Source organism: Mus pahari, chromosome 14, assembly GCF_900095145.1.
Source record: "Mus pahari chromosome 14, PAHARI_EIJ_v1.1, whole genome shotgun sequence".
Lineage (NCBI taxonomy): Eukaryota > Metazoa > Chordata > Mammalia > Rodentia > Muridae > Mus > Mus pahari.
This window is the reverse complement of record NC_034603.1, coordinates 19235866-19242319: the sequence shown is the minus strand read 5'-3', so window position 1 is coordinate 19242319 and position 6454 is coordinate 19235866.

Sequence of the window (6454 nt, the reverse complement as noted above, 5' to 3'; positions counted from 1 at the left end):
CCTGCTTAATAAACCTCTCACGTGGAATCACCTTGGCGTGGTCTGCTGTTTGGTTTATCCGCTCAAATCATATATATTAATATTGCTTTAATAATGCTAATTCATAAAAACCATACCCCCAGCTACTTTTATGTTATATAAGCTACCATTTATTGAATTTTCATCAAATAAAAAACACTACTAAGAGTCATATATAAACCTGAAGGTTTTGCTGTGGCTTTTCTATTTTCTCACAATTTGGAGAGCCACTAGGCTTTGATGGGCCTGCCTGGAGTTGGTCCTCAGCATTCTACCTCCTGCTAAGATGTCTGTCACATCTCACAGTGGTTTGACTGCTGACCTGAGCTGCAGACTCCTGTGTGCTGTGTCGCTCTACTTTCTGCACTCTAAAGATGGTTCTCAGCACATTTTCTTTTGGAAAGGAAGTTTTTACAGGTGGATGAAATTAAATTCATATATATGTCAAAAGATGATCCCAAGACTAAGACATCACCTGGGCAGGAGGTGAGCAAAACCTCAGGACCACAGTGCCCCTGGAGCGGTACAAAGCTGATCAAGCTGGGAGGGGGAGGAGAATTATCCCAGAAGTGATCAAAGGCCTGGGGACAGAGAAGAGAGAGGGGCAGCAACTATACCGTGAATAGCCTGACTTTGGGGACAGAACATGATATAGGAAATGATAATATTGGTTATAAGATGTGCATATTGTAAGGACAGGGAGGTTAACTGCTACTTTAGGTGTGAAATTAAGCAAAGTCCTGAGATGTGAAATCCAAGTTAACTTCTGCAATATTGCAATGGATAGAGAACAATGTAATAAACGAATAAACAAAGTTAGAGCATGGGCTAGGGAGATGGCTCTGTGGGTAAAGCACTTGCCATGCAAGTGTAAAGACCTGAGTTTAAATCCTCAGAGCCCATGTAAAATCCCACACCACAGTGCACATGTCTGTCCCCATACTTTCATGGTGAAATGAGCAGCAGATTTCTATATGAGTGCTACAGCACATGTGTACACCATATACATACTAAAGTTTAAAAAGCTAGGATATGCTTCTGATGGGTCATGGGGTCAGTGGACTATGGAATGATGGGTAGTCCAAAAGGACAAAGGAGATTCCTTCGACTGGAGATGCTAATGTTCTGGGTTCCAGACAGTTTGCCATCCAAGACATAGAAAGAGAGGTGCTTGTTCCAGTGGGGCAGGATCACAGCTAAAGGTCAAACCAGAGAATGTTAAGCTGCAGTTTTTGTGTATTTTCCTGTGTACTGAAAGATAGACATTGAGATGTTCAATTGCTGGGAGCAGACCTAGAAAATATCATATGTTAAACCCTAGTGTACAGGTTCCACAGGACACTGGTGCATTATGGTAGGTCATGCATGGATGTCCCTTACTTTGCCTCTTAACCTCCAGCTTTCGGATTTCAATCCCACTTCGCCTTAAGCTTCCTTGTGGAGAGGAAAGGCTGCCACCCAGAGTATCAAAAAGAAACTTAGTTGGGTTTTTTTTTGTTTTTTGTTTTTTTTTGTTTTCTTTTGTTTTTGTTTTGTTTTTTTGAGACAGGGTTTCTCTGTATAGCTATGGCTTTACTGGAACTCACTTTGTAGACCAGGCTGGCCTTGAACTCAGAAATCCACCTGCCTCTGCCTCCCGAGTGCTGGGATTAAAGGCGTGTGCCACTATGCCCAGCCTTAGAGATTTTCTAAGCTAACATTTTAAACCTAAATGTGCATCTGTTTTGCTCCATTAACTTCTGTGAGTCGTGGGAGTGTAGGGGTGCGTGGGGTGTCTGAGATATCAGGTGTGCAGATGTGCCTGCATCACCGGGTACTTGAGACCCTGAACCTTAAAGTTTGTCTCTGGACTCCAGCAAGAGTCAACATGCCACTCTTTGGTTTCAGTAACATCTGAGCAGCCACACTATGATATACCTTCACAATAAAATCAGAACCCCAGAGGGTCAACACAGAACAAATACGAAGGATCAGGATAAAATAATAACACTCACTCTCCTCTCTCTCTCTCTCTCTCTCTCTCTCTCTCTCTCTCTCTCTCTCTCTCTTTCTATTTGTTTGTCTGTCTGTCTCTGCCTTTCTCTGTCTCTCTGTCTGTCTCTGTCTCCCTTCCTGCCCCGCTCTGCTTCTGAACAAGCTATTTAGCAGCCTGTAGTACTGGCCCTAACCTGATTAAAAATTGGATGTGTTCTTCTGATTCCTCTACCCATATTACAGCTTCCACTGTGCTCCTAGCGCAAAGCAGTTGGTGGTGGAGCCAGGCATGCATACACTGTAATGAGAAGTTTTTCCTTCTCTGAACTTGGTCAAATGCAGAGGGATTGAGTGAAGCTCTTTCTCTAAATGTCATCACATGAGCTCAGGCCAGAGGGATCCGTCTGCTGCTGCAGCAAAGGTCCTCCCCTGCTTCCTTCGCCCCTTACCTGGGTTCTGTGGCTGTTACCAGATGGTTTCAGGGAAGTTCTGCCTCTGGTGAAGCCATGTTTGAGGCTAGGTTTTGAGAAACCCACACTTGAAGCTGAGAAGGGAAGGGTCTTTTTTCCCTAGAAGACAACACTTAGAATGAGGCATGTTGCTCTCTCTGGTCAAGCTCTCTGAACAAATAAATAAATGCTCTATCCTGGAGAGGGTGCTTCCGTGACAATGGCTGCCAAGTTTTCGCTCCCCTAAGGTGGAGTCCTCAAACGAAGTCCTCCTAGTCTGTATTCTGTCTGGGTAGCAAGAATTAGGATCTTCAGAAAGTCAGTTTTTGTATAGGTTCTCATTTCTAGGACTCTGTCCTTGGTTAGTTATTCGTATTTAATCATATTTGATAAGGATGGTGCATATATACATATAGACATATACACATATATACACACATATATACATGCATGTATACATACATATATACATGTATACATGTATATGTGTATATACACATATATACACATACATATATATATGTTATATATATACATACATATAAATGTATATGTGTATATATACATATATACCTATATACATATATGCATATACAGTATACATATACACATATATACATATACACATATACATATATACATATACATATATACCTATATACCTATATACCTATATGTGTGTGCATGTATGTAAGCCCATGCTCATATATGTATGCATGTGTGTATATGTATACATATACATATAATATCACAATATATAAATATAATGTATCACATAGCAATACAATGAAAATTTTGTCAAATAACAGCAGAGGTTAAGTGATTAGTATGAACTTGATACCAAAATCTAACAAATATATTACTAGAAATTAAACCACAAGCCAATTAATTTCACCATTCTCAGTATGAACTAAAATCAAAATTGGAGTCCTCTATCAAGAATTAAGCAATTACCAAACCCATCTGACTTAACTTCTATAACAATCATATGAAATGATGCAGAAAAAGCACTTGACAAAATTTTAAAAACATTAGTTACTGTAACAATTCCCAATAAATCCCTAATCAGAGAGCAACTCACCTCGATAAAAGATCTCTACAAAGGATTTATCTACAACCAATGAGATGCCCAGGATTAATTTTTGTCTATCACGTATCTCAACTGCTCTTTCTCCAAATGACTTTGCTATGCTAGTTCATCCCCCTGTTCATATAACTGTTAGACTGTGCTCATCAATGTATATAAAAAACTTACGGTATTTGATTTGGCGGCAATAAGTCCATTCACTATTTTCAGGAAGTAATTTATTTCCTACCAACAGTGAGTCTTCTGAGCTTTCAATTCCATGCATCTCTAATAATTTAACCCTTCCTTTTACAGCTTGTAGAAAACAAGAAAATGACTTGTAGGGCCAATTTAACCTCTCAGCAGGTAAAGACATTTGTCACAAAATGTGAGTTTGATCCTCAGAACATGTGAGGTCAAAGGAAAGAACTGGTTTCTGAAAGATGTCCCCTGACCATCATATTAACACCATGGCACACATGTCATCTATACATGTGCACACACACACACACACAGAGAGAGAGAGAGAGAGAGAGAGAGAGAGAGAGAGAGAGAGAGAGAGAGAGAGAGAGATGAAATTCTTAAAAAATATCCTTTAGATATCAACACAAGCCTTTGCACACATTTCATTAAATTTTATTGTTTCTTTTTTGTTTTTGTTTTTTTGGGTTTTTTTTGTGACAGGGGCTCACCACATAGCCTCTGATGACCTTGAAATCACATCCTTTTGTCTCAGGCTTCTAAGAGCTGGGGTTAAAGATCTTACTACGTATGGAGGGGCACAGTGAAGAAACTGTAAATACCGCTACTCCATGGTGTGGTTCTGGGAAGGTTTCTACTGATCCAAGAAAGAATAGCCAGGTGCATCTGGAAGGTTTCAGAGCAGAAAAGGAAAGAAATATACTGAACACGGCCAGCAGACTCGACATGGCCAAGGTTATCTGTGAGAGAAGATAAATAATTAGAGAGAATAGAGAGAGCAGATTGAGGAGAGCCAGAGAGGAGAGCAGCAACAACGTGAAAATAGCTGGGTTGTGAGAAGAATGAGTAGAAGGGGTGGGAGGTCCTTGAACTCAGGGAGTTCAGGGGAGGGGAGGAGGTTGGAGGAGTTAGGATGCTAGCATGGCTTTTAAATTATGTAGCAGGTACCTGTGCTACTGAGCAAGCCTGGAGGCCAGCAGGCACTTTGATCTGCTGATAGGCACGCAGATAGCCATGGGTTCCTTTAGCTAGAAGTTAGGAAAATGACTCCTTTCAGCAAATGGAAACTGATTTTACAAATTCTTGAGGAATGTTGCCTTTTCCTTAGCTCAGGAATCCTCCGGTGCAGCTTGAGTTCTTTCTGGATACATGGTCTGCCCTTTGGAGTTTGGGAAACAGGAGTCTCCTTTGGACCTAACACTCACTACCATGATTGGCTTTATATTTGATAGTATTGTTACATGTACTTTAAAAGATATTGACTTTCAGTTTCCGTAACCAGTACATAGAAAAATGGTTTAGTTTTCAGTGTTGACCTCACACACTATGATCTTCAGAACCTGAGAGCTGGCCATCTTTTGTGTTTTCTTTAAGGGTTTTGTTTCTTTGCTTGCTTTGGTTTGGTTTTGAAACATGCCTTGGCATTTTCAATATCCCGAAAATGCTATTCATAGCCTTATTGTCCATTTCCATCTCTGTATCTTTTTGTCCTTGCACCATTGGATCAGGTAGGACTGCCAGAGCCATGCTGGTCTAGGATGACCTGACCAGAACAGAGATCTCTTACCGTGCCCCAGAGTTAGAAGAGAAAATATTTAGTCTTTCATCTTAAATATAATGTTCTCTGCAAGGTAGTTTGTTTGTTTGTTTGTTTGTTTGCTTGCTTGCTTGTAAAAAGATCCTATGAGACAGAGGACATCCTTTTGACTTACTTAAATGCCTGGCTGCCAACATTGGAATAAGAAGGAAAGCTAATAGATCTTATGTTCTGATAAGCTGTTGCAGCCCTAGTTCCTCCAGTGAGGCTAACAGCCCTGCCCTCCTCTCAGAGATCCTGCCGGATCACTCAAGGCCACCTCTAGCACCAGCTGTCTCCGTAAGCGGAATGCTCTCTGTGCTTAGGATCAGGGAGAATGCTTCACGTATGCCAAGGGCTTTCCTACCAAGACCCACAGCCTTCTACTTCATCAGGGTCCCAGGTTACTACTCGCGGTCAGCAGGCTCTGGAGCTCTGAAATAGTTAGCTATGATTGGTTCTCCGCTCTGTGGTTACCATTTGGGGCGACCAATGCCTACAAGTTCCTGTCCACTGTTGTGCACTCATGTCTGACGCCATTCTTCCTGCCCTAGTTTGTGGGATATTTGGACTGTCCTCTGATTTGATTCAGGCATTTGTAATGTGTGTTTGTATAAAATAGAGACATGTTCATTTCTATGCAACTCTAGTGCTAACCCTTATAATAGTGCCACATGAAATTGGCATTTTTATTATCATTTACTGCTTTTCAGTTAGAGACAAACAAAATACCACATCTCAGTAATGTTGAGATCGGCTGTTTATTCGAAAGATGCATCCCCTTGTACAATGCCATGTCTACTCATGTTTACTGTTAACTTTCTTCTTCAGTGTTCCACACAGTGTGCTCTTATTATAAGTGTAATCTCCTTGCCCATTCTGTTTTGTACCTGGACATTGTCCATGCATATGAAGGCTATTAATTGCTATTTGTTAATTGAAAATACTCATAACTCGCTGGATTACTCCTATATTTGATTTAGCTTTACATTGTTTCATTAAGTATCTTTTATTACGCCACCATATCCTCTGCCTATAAGAACAGTGTTGCTAACTGTCTGCAGCTCCTGGTATTTATCCCTATGTGAAACCCATCCCTGAGGCACCCAGATGCCCATGCTGAGAAGGAAAAGGACAGTAGAGTAGGAGGGAGCAGAGGGTTTGAAAGGC